The following is a 15,274-nucleotide window of genomic DNA, read 5'->3' on the forward strand; positions in this document are numbered from 1 at the left end:
AGAAATTACAAACGATGAATATAAGCAAACAATACAGGTATGTAGGGGAAAGATTAGAAAGGCAAAGGCACAAAACAAGCTCAAACTAGCTACAGGCATAAAGGGTAACAAGAAGACATTCTATAAATATATTAGAAGCAAGAGGAAGACCAAGGACAGGCTAGGCCCACTGCTCAGTGAGGAGGGAGAAACAGTAACAGGAAACTTGGAAATGGCAGATACACTTAATGATTTATTTGTTTTGGTCTTACCAAGGAGTCTGATGAAGGAATGTCTAACATAGTGAATGCTAGTGGGAAGAGGGTAGGTTTAGAAGATAAAGTAAAAAAAGAACAAGTTAAAAATCATTTAGAAAAGTTAGATGTCTACAAGTCACCAGGTCCTGATGAAATGTGTTCTAGAATACACAAGGACCTGATAGAGGTTGTGTCTGAGCCTTTAGCTATCATCTTTGAAAAATCATGAAAGGCGAGAGAGATTCCAGAAGACTGGAATAGGGCAAATATAGTGCCCATCTATAAAAAGGGAAATAATAGCAACACAGGAAACTACAGACCAGTCAGTTTAACTTCTGTGCCAGGAAAGATAATAGAGCAAGTAAGTAAGGAATTCATCTGCAAACACCTGAAAGATAATAAGGTGATAGGTAACAGTCAGCATGAATTTGTAAAGAAAAATCTATAAACCAATCTGATAGCTTTCTTTGATAGGATAACGAGTCTTGTGGATAAGGGAGAAGTGGTGGACATGGTATACCTAGACTTTAGTAAGGCATTTGATATGGTCTTGCATGATATTATTATCAATAAACTAGGCAAATACAACTTAGATGGGGCTACTACAAGCTGGGTGCATAACTGGCTGGATAACCATTCTCAGAGAGTAGTTATTAACAGATCACAATCCTGCTGGAAATGCATAACAAGTAGGGTTCTGCAGGGGTCTGTTTTGGGACAGTTTCTGTTCAATGTCTTCATCAACAATTTAGATATTGGCATAGAGAGTTTATTAAGTTTGCAGATGATACTAAGCTGCGAGGGGTTGCAAGTGCTTTGGAGGATAGGATCATAATTCAAAATGATCTGGACAAACTGGAGAAATGGTCTGAGGTAAATAGGATGAAGTTTAATAAGTATTCCACTTAGGAAGGAACAATTAGTCTCACACATAGGCTGTGTCTACACTGGGCCACTTATTCTGGAAAATCAATCGCTTTTCCGGAATAAGCTGCGAGCTGTCTACACTGGCCCTTGAATTTCCGGAAAAGCTACGATGCTCTACTGTACAAAATCAGCCGCTATTCCGGAAAAACTATTCTGCTCCCGCTCGGGCATAAGTCCTTATTCCAGAACACTGTTCCGGAAAAGGGCCAGTGTAGACAGCCCAGTAGTCTTTTCCGGAAAAAAGCCCCGATCGCGAAAATGGCAATCGGGGCTCTTTTCTGGAAAAGCGCGTCTACATTGGCCACAGATGCTTTTCCGGAAAAAGGACTTTTCCGGAAAAGCAGCCTGCCAATGTAGACGCTCCTTTTCCGGAAAAACTGAAAACAGAACAGTATTCCGTTTTAAGCATTTCCGGAAATTCATGCCAGTGTAGACACCGCCATACAGAATGGGAAGTGACTATCTAGGGAGGAGTACTGCAGAAAAGGATTGAGAGGTCGTAGTGGACTGCATGCTAAATATGAGTCAACAGTGTGACGCAGTTGCAAAAAAAGCAAACATGATTCTGGAATGCATTAACAGGAGTTTTGTGAGCAAGACACGAGAAGTGATTCTTCTGCTCTACTCTGACCTGATTAGGCCTCAGTTGGAGTATTGTGTCCAGTTCTGGATACCACATTTCAAGAAAGATGTGGAGAAATTGTAGAGAAGGTCCAGAGAAGAGCAACAAGAATGCTGAAAGGTCTAGAGAATATGACCTATGAAGGAAGACTGAAAGAATTGGGCTTCTTTAGTTTGGAAGGGAGAAGACTGAGTGGGGACATGATAGTGGTTTTCAGGTATTTAAAAGGGTGTCACAAGGAAGAGGGAAGACAATTGTTCTCCTTAGCCTCTGAGGATAGAACAGGAAGCAATGGGCTTAAACTGCAGCAAGAGAGGTTTAGGTTGGATATTAGGAAAAACTTCCCAACTGTCACATACCCCAACCCAAACTTCTGGACCCTCTCATTCAGAAGCCTGTGGCTTGCTCAATAGCCCAATCCTCCACCTAACCTCAACACTCCCCAGCCTGGAGTCCCCTCCCCTAGCCAGCGTCCCCTTCTCCACTTCCCTCATTCCCACCCCAGAGCCCACACATCCTGTCTCAACCCAGTGAGAGTGCTGCTAGATTGCAGGGATTTTTCCGGGTTTCCAGAGGTATCCCGGAAAATCTCTTCCATGTCCAGGGACACGTTTGTCCTTCCACTTTTTTTAGCGGAAGAGCAAACATGATCTTTCGGTTACCCCTGTATTCCTCATGGAACGAGGAAGAAGGGGGCTTCCAAAAGAAGGGGTTTTTTTTCTGACATTTGGCACAGTATAGACCGGCCAAATGTTCAAAAAACCTCCTCCTACAGAAGAATTGAAAAGAAGCAGCAGTGTAGCCATACCCTGAGAGTGTATAAGGGCTGGGGATAGCAAGTGATGGAGAGGAGGAGAACAGAGAGTGCAGGGCTTCAAGTAAGGGGTGGGGTATTGGGGGAAGGCTGGGGTGGTAGATCTTGGCTTGTTCTGACATTTAAAAAGTGATCTTGGGTGTAAAAAGGTTGGGCTAGACAGTACTGGGTCCTGCCATGAGGGCAGGGGACTGGACTCGATGTCCTCTCAAGGTCCCTTCCAGTTTTAGTGTTCTATGATTCTGTGAAAACATTCCGCACCAGTACTCCCTGGAAACAATATCAGTCATCTTAGGAATCATTGTTTGTATGGGTGAATTACATTTGCCAGTAAATATATTTTATAAATGGCATAAAAATTCACTCCCTGGTTCCTCTGTATCTTATTTCCATGGCAGTTCTTGTTCCTTTCTATGTCACCACACATCCCCTTTTCACACATTTTACCTATCTCTAAAAAATCTGTCTTTCACGTCAAAATTGGAGCTTTCTCCTGGTGCACCCTGTTAGCTTTTTATACAGTGCTATAGCCCGAGTGTCTCGGGTTTCTGGGTCATCCTTATGAATGAAGTATCCAACGCTGCTAATTTCATTTCTAATTGTATAAGCTAATAAGGGTATTTTCAAATTCTTAGCCAGAGCATCATTTTGAGATTAGAGTGACATCCATTTAAATAATTCAGGCTGTTATGTCTATAAACTTTCTTTGAATCACTACATATGGGAATTTCCCACAATATATGCAGTTTATAGATATAAGGAATTCAGATTCTTTCTAGTTCTTTTAGCATGGACCTTTTGCATCATGCCTAACTTAAAAAAGAAGCAGATTCTGTGGGGTTCTGTGGATTCTTGATGTATTTTGTAGAGGATCAGTATAACTAGCTTAGCCCAACCTGATCTTTTCCCCTGATTTCACACACTCCTCTCATTGCACCCCTGTGAGATACAGTGGCAAATAAAACCTGATTGTAAAATGGATAGGCTCAGTTAGCCTCAAACATATCTAAACAAGAACAAAGTGGACATTCTTTATACTGGTCCATCATTTTGGTATTTTCAAAAAATCCTGAAATATTTATACTTTTGTCAGATACCCCATGAATATTAAATACATATATTTAAAAGATATTCTTGTGCAGAGTTCAGCTGCCCAGCTGCCCCTCTAAGTTGTTAGTAGGATGATTCCACACATTTAGTAATGCTTTACTGAATTAAAAAACTGCTAGATTTTTTTATTCAGTATGTAGAACAAAATGATCTGGCACATAGCTATAAGTAACATGATGCAATGGTGTATCTTGTCTCTTTCCATTCAAGAATGATCTTCTTCTGCCTGATTTAAGGCAATGTTAGCATAAATAAATATCTGCTACCAAAAGAGCTTAGCTTTGTAATGTTTCACTGGGAATAAATAATGTAGTCAGAGTTGTTGGGAAGAGATCTTTATTGATTATACAATCTTATAGGCTGGAAAAGGCCCGTGTTTGTCCATAAGGGTTTGGTCCTTAGGAAGTATCTACACTGCAATTAAAAATCTACAACCAGCCCATGCCAGCTGACTCAAGATCATGAGGTATGGGCATCGGGGCTGTTAATTTGTAGTGTAGACTGGGCGTGGTCTCATGCCTGGTCTCTAGGACCCTGCAGGGTGAATGGATCCCAGAGTGTGGGTTGCAGCCTGACCTGGAATGTCTGTACTGCAGTTAAAAAGCATCTTAGCCTAAATCCAGGTTGGCTAGCACAGGTCAGAGAGTGGGGGTCTAATTGCTGTGTAGACATGTCTGCATTCCTGAACTCCAGGAGCATGTCTACACAGCAGGGCTAAATTCAAAATAAGCTATGCATCTTGAACTACGCTAACTGCACAGCTTAAGTTGAAATAGCTTATTTCGACTTCTGGTGCTGTCTACACAGCAATTATTTCAAGATAGAACATTCTTCTCCCAACTTCCCTTACTCCTTCTACAATGAGGATTACAGGAGTTGGAGTAAGCAGTCCTCCAGCTCGACATTATGTTGAAAAAACTGCTTTTGTGTAGACACAGACTATGTTATTTCGGAATAACTGATGGTATTCTGAAATAATGCTGCTGTGTAGACATAGCCCAGATGCCCTATCACTAAAGTCACAGATATTTTCAGGAAAAGTCATCACAGCTCATGGGCAGGAAACAGAAACTCACTATCCATCACCTGTCTGGGACCTGAGTAAATTTTGGGGTGGAGGCGGTGGTCTGGGTGCTCATAGGGGGAGTGCTCCAGGAAGCAATATGGATGCTCGTTTGGAGGTGGGGAAGGCTTGCCGCCTGGGAACCCCCATAGTGTTGTGCAGGAGGTTGGTGGTACTGGAGGGCTTCCTGCCTGGCTCCTTGTGGCTCCAAGGTAGCAACAAAATGTCCCTCCCTCGGTTCCCAGGTCCATGTGCTGCCCCCACCCTAACCACCAGCTCTGCAGCTCTCATTAGCTGGGAACCATGGCCAATGGGAGCATCAGGAGTGGTGCCTGTGGGTGGAGGCAGTGTACAGAGCTCAAAGCGGGGGGGGGGGATGTATCACCACTTGGAGCCCCCCCCAAGTTAAACACCGCCCAGAGCCCTCATCTTCTGCCACGCCACAACCTCCAGATCTGAGCCCCCTCCTACAACCAAACTCCTGCTGCTGTTAGGAAGGGGGCAGTGGCACGAGACTGCCCCAGCAGTGGCTAGTGCAGCTGCCTGAGCTGCTCACGTGGCCCGTAGGCCAGCCGCTACGGAATGTCCTGGAAAGTAACAGAATCTGTGCCTTCCATTACTTCTGTGATAAACTGGCAGCCCTGACTCATCACTAAGAGCGCTAATGAAACCTGATCCTCTTTCTACAATTTCTTTATCAAACTACATTTGAGATTCGTAGTTAATATTGCTAGTTTGACACTTTTACTAGAGTGGCCCCATTGTGCTCTGCATTGTACAGGCACTTAATAAAAGCCATTTTCTTTCACGAAAAATATTACAATCCAGGGCAATTTGGGATTAAAAAAGATAGTCAGTACATAGTTAAACTTATTATAACTAGTGAGCTGCAGTTGTAAGCCATCTCTATATTAACAGCAATATCTTTCCTCACTATGCATGTTTGATGGACAACAATACTATTCCATTGTCTAATTAAATAATGCCTCATTTTTTCATGTCTAAATATACTTTGTGGTCCAGAACTGAAAATCTTGTCAAAATGAAGCCCTCTAATTTACTTTAGTGTCTCAAATTTGATAGGTTTGTTTACCAAATGTCAATGTTTGTTAAGCACTCTAAAGCAGTGAAAAATTTCTAATCAACAACTCCTGACTGCTGTGTCCCTCTGAAGAAAGCTTTTTTTTTTTTAAATGAGTCTGAGCTGCCATCCTATTAAAAGGAAACTGCGTTTTTTTTAAAGAACGTAGTGTGCTAGCTTTAAATTTTTTATTTTTTATTTTAAAGTTATAATTACTTTTCATTTGAAGTGTGCATTCACCTTTAAACTTGGGTATAGCCAACCTCTTTATGTATAGATAATTTCCACATGGACTTCTTTACACAGGTAATTTAATCCAAAATTTAATTCACTTTTATTAACATTGGTTGAATTTCATTGCTATAATATAGACAAGACACTGTTGACTGTGGAACTTCTACCATCATGTTTCTTCGGTTGATAGGTTAAACTGATGTGGTGCTAGAAGCTAACAGAGTCTTTTCTACACTAAGGCTGCCATAGACTCCTAGACACAGAGGTCAGAAGGGAAAATCATGATCATCTAGTCTGACCTTCTGAACATGGCAGGCTACAGAATCTCACCTACCAAGATGAAATAGCCCCCTATCTCCGAGAGGCTCTGGGGGTATGTCGACACTACAAAGTTAATTCGAACTAACAGCGCCTTTCATAGGCACTACACATGCAAACCTCTAGTTCGAACTTAATTTGAACTAGCAGAGCACTTAATTTGAATTAGGTAAACCTCATTCTACGAGGACTAACGCCTAGTTCAAATTAAGTAGTTCGAATTAAGAGCTGTGTAGCCACTTAATTCGAACTAGTGGGAGGCTAGTCCTTCCCAGCTTGCCCTGGTGGCCACAACCAGGGAAACTCTTCTGCCCCCCTCCCGGCTCCGGAGCACTTAAAAGGGTACGGTCTGGCTACGGTGCCCGTGCCAGGTGCAAGCCTGCCAGCACCCAGCCAGCAGATCCTGAACCTGGCACGGCATGAGCCAGCCACCCGCTGCCACTCAGCCCTCCGCCTCTTCCTGGGACTAGGCTGGCAGCTCCCGGGGCCGCAAGAGGCGGGCGCCCACCTGGTCTAGTGTGGAGATCATGGACCTCACTGAGGTTTGGGGGGAGGCACCCAACGTCCACGACCTCCACACTAGGCACAGGAAAGAGGCTGTCTAGGGCAGGACAGCTGCCAGCCTGGCCACCAAAGATCGCATGCAAACCCAGGAGCAGGTTTGCATGAAAATCAAGGTGGTCCAGTGAGACCCCCGACCCTGAGCCCTGAGCTTAGAACATAAGAACATAAGAATGGCTGTATTGGGTCAGACCAAAGGTCCATCTAGCCCAGAAGCCTATCTGCCGACAGCGGCCAACACCAGCTACTCCGGAGGGGATGGACCGAAGACAATGACCAAGCCGTTTGTCTCGTGCCATCCATCTCCCGCCTTCCACAAACAGAGGCCAGGGACACCGTTTCTACCCCCTGGCTAATAGCACTCCATGGACCCAACCTCCATGACTTTATCTAACTTCTCTTTAAACTCTGTTATAGTTCTAGCCTTCACAGCGTCGTATGGCAAGGAGTTCTACAGGTTGACTATTTGCTTTGTGAAGAAGAACTTTCTTTTATTAGTTTGAAGCCTGCTACCCATTCATTTCATTTGGTGTCCTCTAGTCCTTCTATTATGGGAACTAATGAAGAACTTTTCTTTATTCACCCTCTCCACACCACGCATGATTTTATATACCTCTATCATATCCCCCCTCAGTCTCCTCTTTTTCAAACTGAAAAGTCCCAGTCACTTTAGCCTCTCCTCATATGGGACCTGTTCCAAACCTCTGATCATTTTAGTTGCCCTTTTCGGAACCCTTTCCAAAGCCAAAATATCTTTTCGGGGGTGAGGAGATCACATCTGTACACAGTACTGAAGATGTGGGCGTACCATAGTTTTATATTTCCCCTCCTTCTTCCCCTGGATTTCTCCTTCCAGCTCCTTCCTCCCAGGTTTCCCCCTCCCCTCTTTCACCCCTTTTCTTCCCCTCTCCCACGTCCTTTTCCCAGTCTCTCCAGAAGTTAATCCCCACCACCACCCCCAGTTTTGTTAAATAAAGAGTTTCTATTTTTGAACACGTGTCCTTTATTTTTTACTTCAAGAAGGGGGGCTAGGGAGGGGTAAGTGGAAGGAGGTGAGGGAGGAATGGGGCACGAGCCCCTGATGGGGAGGACTGGGGTGGCTCTGCGGGCTCCTCGAGGTGTAAGCTCTCCTGCAAGGTCTCCTGGATCCTGACAGCTCCCTGATTGACCCTCCCCCACGAGGAGTAACTGTAGTTCAAATTAGAAAGCCTAATTCGAAATACCTACTCCGTGTTGCATGTAGCCGCGGTCACGGTGTCTGCACTAACGGGGATTTAAAAATGGGGGCGCCCGGCAAGATGCAAATGAAGCCCAGGATATTTATCGAATGCCTACATTAACCACCCTAAAAAAGGAATAAGGGATCTTTCAGAAAAGGCTTTATTTTCCAAAAGATCCCCTTCTAGACTGGAGCTTTTTTCCGGCAAAGCTCCGAGCCAGAAAATAGCAGCAGCCATGTTTATGCAAATGAAGCGGGGGGGATTTAAATCCCCGCTTCATTTGCAATTGCGATGTGTCTAATTTGCATCCCTTTTACGGAAAAGGGATGCAGTCTAGACACAGCCATTGAGTTATAAGATCAGGAACACATATTCCTGCTCATCCAGAAATATAGTTTATGCTATCATGTGCCGACAATGTCCGTCTGCTATGTACATTGGACAAACGTCTCAGACACTTCACCAAAGAATCAATGCACACAAAACAGATATTAGACAGGATCACAAAGAAAAAACAGTTTCTTTCCATTTCAACCAGAAAGGGCATTGTCTCAACGACCTGATTACCTGCATCCTGCTTCAAAGACCTTTTACCACCAGACTTGAAAGAGAATCCTCTGAACTGTCATTTATGCTTAAATTTGACACTTTACACCTAAGTCTTAACAAGGACGCAAATTACCTTACCCATTACAAAGATAGCTTCCCCAATTATCACCTCTAATATCATTAACTCACAGACATTTACCTTCCCTCTTATCCCCTTTCTGTTCTGAAATTTAATTTGTCCTTTGTGTTCATTTTTTTTTATTGTATCCTTTGGTATATATGGTCATGGCAATTTTCTTCCACAATTTGATCTGAGGAAGTGGGTCTGGCCCACGAAAGCTCATCGCCTAATAAACCATCTTGTTAGTCTTTAAAGTGCTACATAGTACTGTTTTTTGTCCCCCCATCTCTGTCTGGGTTACTGATGTCTTCAAATAATAAAGACTTAAAGTTACAGAGAACTTACCTTGTACATTAGTTTAAGCCTGCAAGTGACCCGTGGCCCATTCTTCAGAGGAAGGCAAAATCTCCCAGGGTCTCTACAAATCTGACCTGGAGGAAAATTCCTTTCCAACACCAAATATGGTGATCAGTTAGATCAGGAGTCTCCAAACTTTTCAGCCCGAGGGCCGCATTAACTATCAAACAGCAGTTCGGGGGCCGACTACACACTTGAGGTCCAAATAAAAAACAATCAAAACATGGATGTTGTTTTTAATTATTTATTTAATATTATTTTATTCAGTTATTATTTAATAACACATTGATACACTACACATGAACACCTGTATTAGTGTGAATGGTGAAATTGTTTCCTGGATGCCAAAATTGTTTCCGTAGACAAAAAGGTCTCCACGGGCCGGATGAGAGGGCCTCGCGGGCCGCATCCGGCCCGCGGGCCGTACTTTGGAGACCTCTGAGTTAGATCTTGATCTCATGTTTGTTCTGTGAGTTTTACATGTCTGAAAGAGAGTGGAATTTCTAGCAACCTTATATATTTTAACCTGACACATTTGTTTGATGAATTTGATAGGGAAATCCTCCAGTTAAATTAGCAACATAGCCACAACAGGCAGTTCACAAGATTCCCTAATGTGTAATTCCAGTGGAATTACCTACATTTTTTACCGTGAAATATTTTGTGTTGAATGAACTAAATAACACTGCACCTGTCCCATAGCATGTCTGTCAATACACAGAGTGGAAGTGCTAGAACTTTCAAGATTACAATCAGCATTTAAACTTACAAAAGCATTATCAAAAAGTTCTGGATTTGTCATCCTCTAAGTGCTCAGTTCTGCCCTTGGGGGGGTAGCCTAGACAGATCCCATTAACTTCAATGGTAGCCTGAAGGAAACATCCAAGGACAAAGTATGACCCTAGCTCTTATCTTAGTTTAAATTATGAGTCTGAATAATACACAGGCAAGATGACATCTACTATCTTCATTTTGTTGTGAATTGACTAGTGGTGTCTAGATCAGAGTTGCTATGTTTTCTTCTCCTTGTGGGACTGAATGATAGAACAGAATCCTGAATGTACATTTAAGAATGTCTACTTACATTAATTTAATACCACCTGTCAGACAGACCTGAACTCTAGTGCTACAAAATACTGTGCTTGAAAACGTGTTCATTGACAGAGGCTATCAAAAGTTTATTTCTTTCAAGTAAGGAATAATTCAACAAAAAAATTTTTTGACAATATTTCATGAATATTAAGACTTTTAAAAAGGTTTTCTTCTGGCATTTGTAACTGCTTAAAATAATTCATATGACAATTCTGGCTATTGATATTTTTAATATGTAGTAAAGCACAAAACACAGAAAATACAGATTGTATCTCCCTTAGCCAGGACTCTCTAGTCTGGCAACATCCATGGTCCAGCAGGACCACGGATGTTCCTGGACTTCAGAGCCCAGATATAGGGAGGTCAGGCTGAAGGGAAGGAGCAATGGGGGCATGACTCAGCCAGGAGCCCTGTGTAGTGGGGACCTCAGAGGGGCAGTCAGTGCATTAAGGAGTACTGGCACCTGCAGCCAGGTAGGAGCAGGAGGCCAGCAGCAGCAGGCGTAGAGCTCTGGTCCCCATCATGGAGCTCCATGCCTGGTGGCAGCCACGGAGCTCCATCCCGGTGATCCACAGCTGGACAGGCAACAGTGGGGCTGAGCTGGAGCGCTAGCTGGGAGTGACACAGGCCATGATAGGAGAGACCTCCCCTTGTCCGGCAAATCCCCTCATTCGAGACTGGTCAGGTCCCAATGGTGCCAGATGAGGGAGGTCCAACCTGTACTAAGCATTGAGGGTGCATTAAGAGCTTTTTTTTGACAGTATGAACAAGAAAATAATTCATGCAGAAAACAAAACTTGAATTATGCATCATTTTGCATTTAACATACATTTCAACAATGGGACTAAGATTTAGATCAACACAATTGACATTGAGATATTAGACTTAAGAAAACAAACTGGAAAATACTTCCCAAAGACTACTACATCAAAATATACTGGTAATTTAACTTCTAAATAGGATACATTTTGATTACCCAGCCATTAAAAATTGGCAGTGGTGAAAGTAAAATTAATTTCTCCCTGGTACAGAGGGGCACACTAGATAGAGTGGTCACATGCCCCCTTCCTCCTTATGTGACCCTCTGTGTGATTCTGCCCCACCCCCAGCCTAGGGTCACCACACTCCCCATTACATATGACATGATGGGGAGGAGGGCTGAGGGTGGTACAGCAGCCAGAGGAGCTTCCGGGAGTTCTGCTGCTTTCAGACCTGTCCCCTGCCCTTCCATGAAACCATGTCTCATCTAGCTGCATATAGTGACAGCCTTGCTGAAGGATAATGGGAGGAGCCAAGAGGAAAAAGGAACAGGACACCGGCAGCTCCTCTGCCTCCTGTACTGCTCCCAGCTCTCTTCCCTCTCCTCAGTTCTATTCTCGTGAGAGACAGCTCCGTGGAGGTGGTCAGGGGCAGTAGAGTGTTTTTCTGGCACACAGTACCAACTATAAATAGCTTGCTGGTATGTTGTACTTGGACCATTCCACTTTCTTACCAGAATTCTGTGCTGGCCCCTCCCGGTTTACTTTCACCTCAGCCTACTGGGCAAAAACAAATATATATTCTTTCCAATTTTTATGTAGTGCAAAATATATGTTACTCACCAATATGTGACACACACACATATTTTCTTTCAAAATTATATCTGTGGTGTGTGAATGCATGACTACAACTTTTTTTTGGGGGGGGGGGTATGCGAATGTCTCTTGAAACCCTTTTGACTGCAGAATTTGGATTGCCATTCAGTTGTTGAACTTGCTATTCTCTTTTTAAATGTTACAAATTCAAATGAGCTATATATAGCATTATTATAATGTGTATATTGTAAATTACAATGCATCAGTTGTACCCTGAAGGTAGAGGATATATACTACTGAATGACTGAACTTTGTCACTCTTATACATCTTGAATAGTAACTGACTTCATTAGTATTCTTACAGATTTCTATGGGACTCCTTGCATAAACTTCAACTTGAACATTTCTAGCAAAAGCCAAAGTGTTAATTCTCCTTATTATAAATTTCATGTATTTAATTCAGGTTTGGATTTGAGAAAGCAATGGAAGAGCTAGCACATTTCATTTTGGCTAGATGTGGTGGTAGAGGCAACAAATGTAGACTGCACAAAATAATTCTACCCACTTTACTATTGCAAGGTTTACTCCATCCTTTTTTTTTTTTTAAGCTCTTTCTAGTTTTGGTAAGTCTTCATCTATTATGGAGGGAGATATCCACCTTATTCTCTGATCTCCATAGTGAATTATAACTTCTATTTTCTGCAGATGGTACAGAATGTTGTTTGATATTCAATATACATGAATATTGAATATTAATATACACTCACAAATTAACTTTGTAAAGCATATAAAATAGTAATAAGACAAAAGGATAAATGACAGACAAAATATTAGTACTGACTTATTTTAATTCATTTTAAATGTACAATGTCTAATTTAAAAAAAAACTGAGATGAAGACACTGTTTCTTTTATTTTACATGTCCTTTGTTCCACATTTCCCTATGGAATAAGGAAATATAATGTTAGACAGTGTTGTGACAAAAAAGGAAAAGAAATCTGACTCTGATAAAGAACTTGAACTAAAGATGAAGGAAATAAAAAAGAGAAGGAACAATGGCAGAATGCAAAATTAAATCTGCAGTGATTATAGTGCTCAGGAGTACGACAATTGAATCAGAGAAATGTAGGACATCAGTAAGTCATCTACTCCAGTCCCCTGTATCCATGGCGGTACAAAGTATTATCTAGACCATCCATGACAGATGGTTACCTAATCTGCTTTTTAAAATGTCCAATTATGGAGGTTTCACAACCTTCCTAGGCAAGTTCTTCCTGTACTTATCCATTAATTCTTGTGTTTTGCTTACATCACTACTGCTAATGTGTCAAAGAATGATAACTTCTTTTGTTACAGTGTTACACTGTTGACTCATATATAGCTTTTTATCTACTATAGCCCCCAGATCCTTTTCCGCAGTATTCCTTCCTACACAGTCATTTCCTATTTTGTAGGTGTGCAATTGTTTGTTCTTACTAAGTGCAGTACTTTGCATTTGTCCTTATTGAATTTGATCCTAATTTCTTCAGACCATTCTTCATCTGGAATGAAGATATAGGCTGTGTCTAGACTACAAAGTTCTACTGGGAAAAGATACACCAATTGTGAACCGCAATTTGTGTATCTTTTTCTTCCTTTCTTCCAAAAGAGGCTTTTCTGACAATTGGCCCATCAACACTGGGACAGATATCGGGGGAAAAAGTCTATTTTGGAACATCCCTTCTTCCTCGCAGAATGAGGTTTACAGGGATGTCAAAAAATACATCTGCTTTTCTAAACTTTTTTTCGGAAAAAGAAGACACATTCCTTGGACACGGCAGAGCTTTTCTGGAATGCTTCCAGTATTTTGGAAAAACTCTGCAGACTAGACATACCCATATAAAAGGAATCAGTAAAATACAAAATATTTAAAATGTTCCTGCAAGAAACTGGACAGCTTTTGACCATCTTTTAGGCTGATAAATAATGTAAGGAAATATGAATAAGAGAAGGCAGTGGACTTCGGGACTTCCATTTGGGATAATTTTATTGTGCTGTTCAGGAAGTTTTGCATGTAGATTTTCAGGCAGGAATTGTGGAATTATTGACAGTTGAATATTGAGGAGTGAAATGATCCATTGTTGTGTTTTAGAATGACATTGATTTGAACAAGTGAAATGCAAGTACAGAAAAAAGAGCATTTTTTTCAGATTTTAATCAATGAAATGATGTTCTTGAGCCCTTACATTATGATATTGGAATACAATTTTGCCTCCTGTCAAACTAATGATAACTGAGATTGTGAGTAGAAAATAAAGATTGAGAGTCAGTGGATAGATAGTGGCGTTGTTTGAAGGAAATAGCTCATTTGAGAAGCTGTGAGATTCAGATGAAATTAGAAAATGGAGAAAAAAGTAAGAACTCACTCAGATTCCTCAGATAATATTGTAGTGTTTTGTTACATTCATTATTCATTTAAAATCATCATCAACATAAAGCAAAAATGAATTCCTCAAAACTGGATATGTGGTATGTTCTTTCTTCTCCTTTTTATGCACAGATGTGTTTTTTCCCCTAAATTAGGTATTCCCCAATTGCATGTTTTTGAAATCAGATACTATATAGTATTAATCTTGGGTGCATCTCTAGGTTGGATGTGTTCAGCACTTGGATGGGAAAAAATTTAAAAAGGAAATGATTTTGCTAATTCAGTAGGTGTCATTCTTCCTTCTTGATAATACAGGTTCATCCTCTCTAAATCAAGATTCTCTAGTCTGGCAACATCTGCGGACAGGCAGGGCCAGAGATGTTCCAGGAACAGAAAGCCCCAATGGAAGGCTGGTAGATGGGAGCCCAGTGAGGCCAGGAGCCTGGCAGTGGGGTTTCAGGGCTCCCCAATGGGGCTGGAGGCCAGGGAGGGAGTCAGCCAGGAGGACAATGGCCAGGCAAGGATGCGGGGGAGGGTGATGACAGGGGGGGCAGAAATGAATTCCCCTGTTCCAGAAGAATCCCTCATTTGGGATCAGTCAAGTCCAGAGAGTGCTGCACCATGGAGGTCTAACATGCAATAAATGTCTTAGGGTGGTTTTAATAGTTACTGTGCTGTTAGTGTGTAGTTTGTAATATTGGTTTGGATTCAGCAAGCTGGAGGTTTCATTATAAATTATTATTAGTGTAGTGTTAGTTACCCAAAAGCATTCAACCTGGTAACATATATAAGACATCCACTACTACATGGGAAAAGTATCCTCTACTGCACTAACTTCTAATATCAGGTTCTATTTTTTAAAACGTAAAAGATGACAACAAGATAGAATTGTTCAAATTAGTTTTCAAATGCCTGTTCTTTCTAGTGTGAATTTTCACTGATTTCTGTCATTTTATTTTACTGAGACCTTCATGGATGAAGGGCTATA

General features: G+C 41.7%; 1 protein-coding gene across 11 annotated transcripts in view; it reads left to right on the top strand.

The window, feature by feature from the left end:
• Positions 1-15,274, top strand: part of DMD (dystrophin) — a 2,108,520-nt gene that overhangs the window by 1,455,036 nt on the left and 638,210 nt on the right. The window lies entirely within an intron of this gene.

Source organism: Pelodiscus sinensis, chromosome 1, assembly GCF_049634645.1.
Source record: "Pelodiscus sinensis isolate JC-2024 chromosome 1, ASM4963464v1, whole genome shotgun sequence".
NCBI classification, from domain to species: Eukaryota; Metazoa; Chordata; order Testudines; family Trionychidae; genus Pelodiscus; species Pelodiscus sinensis.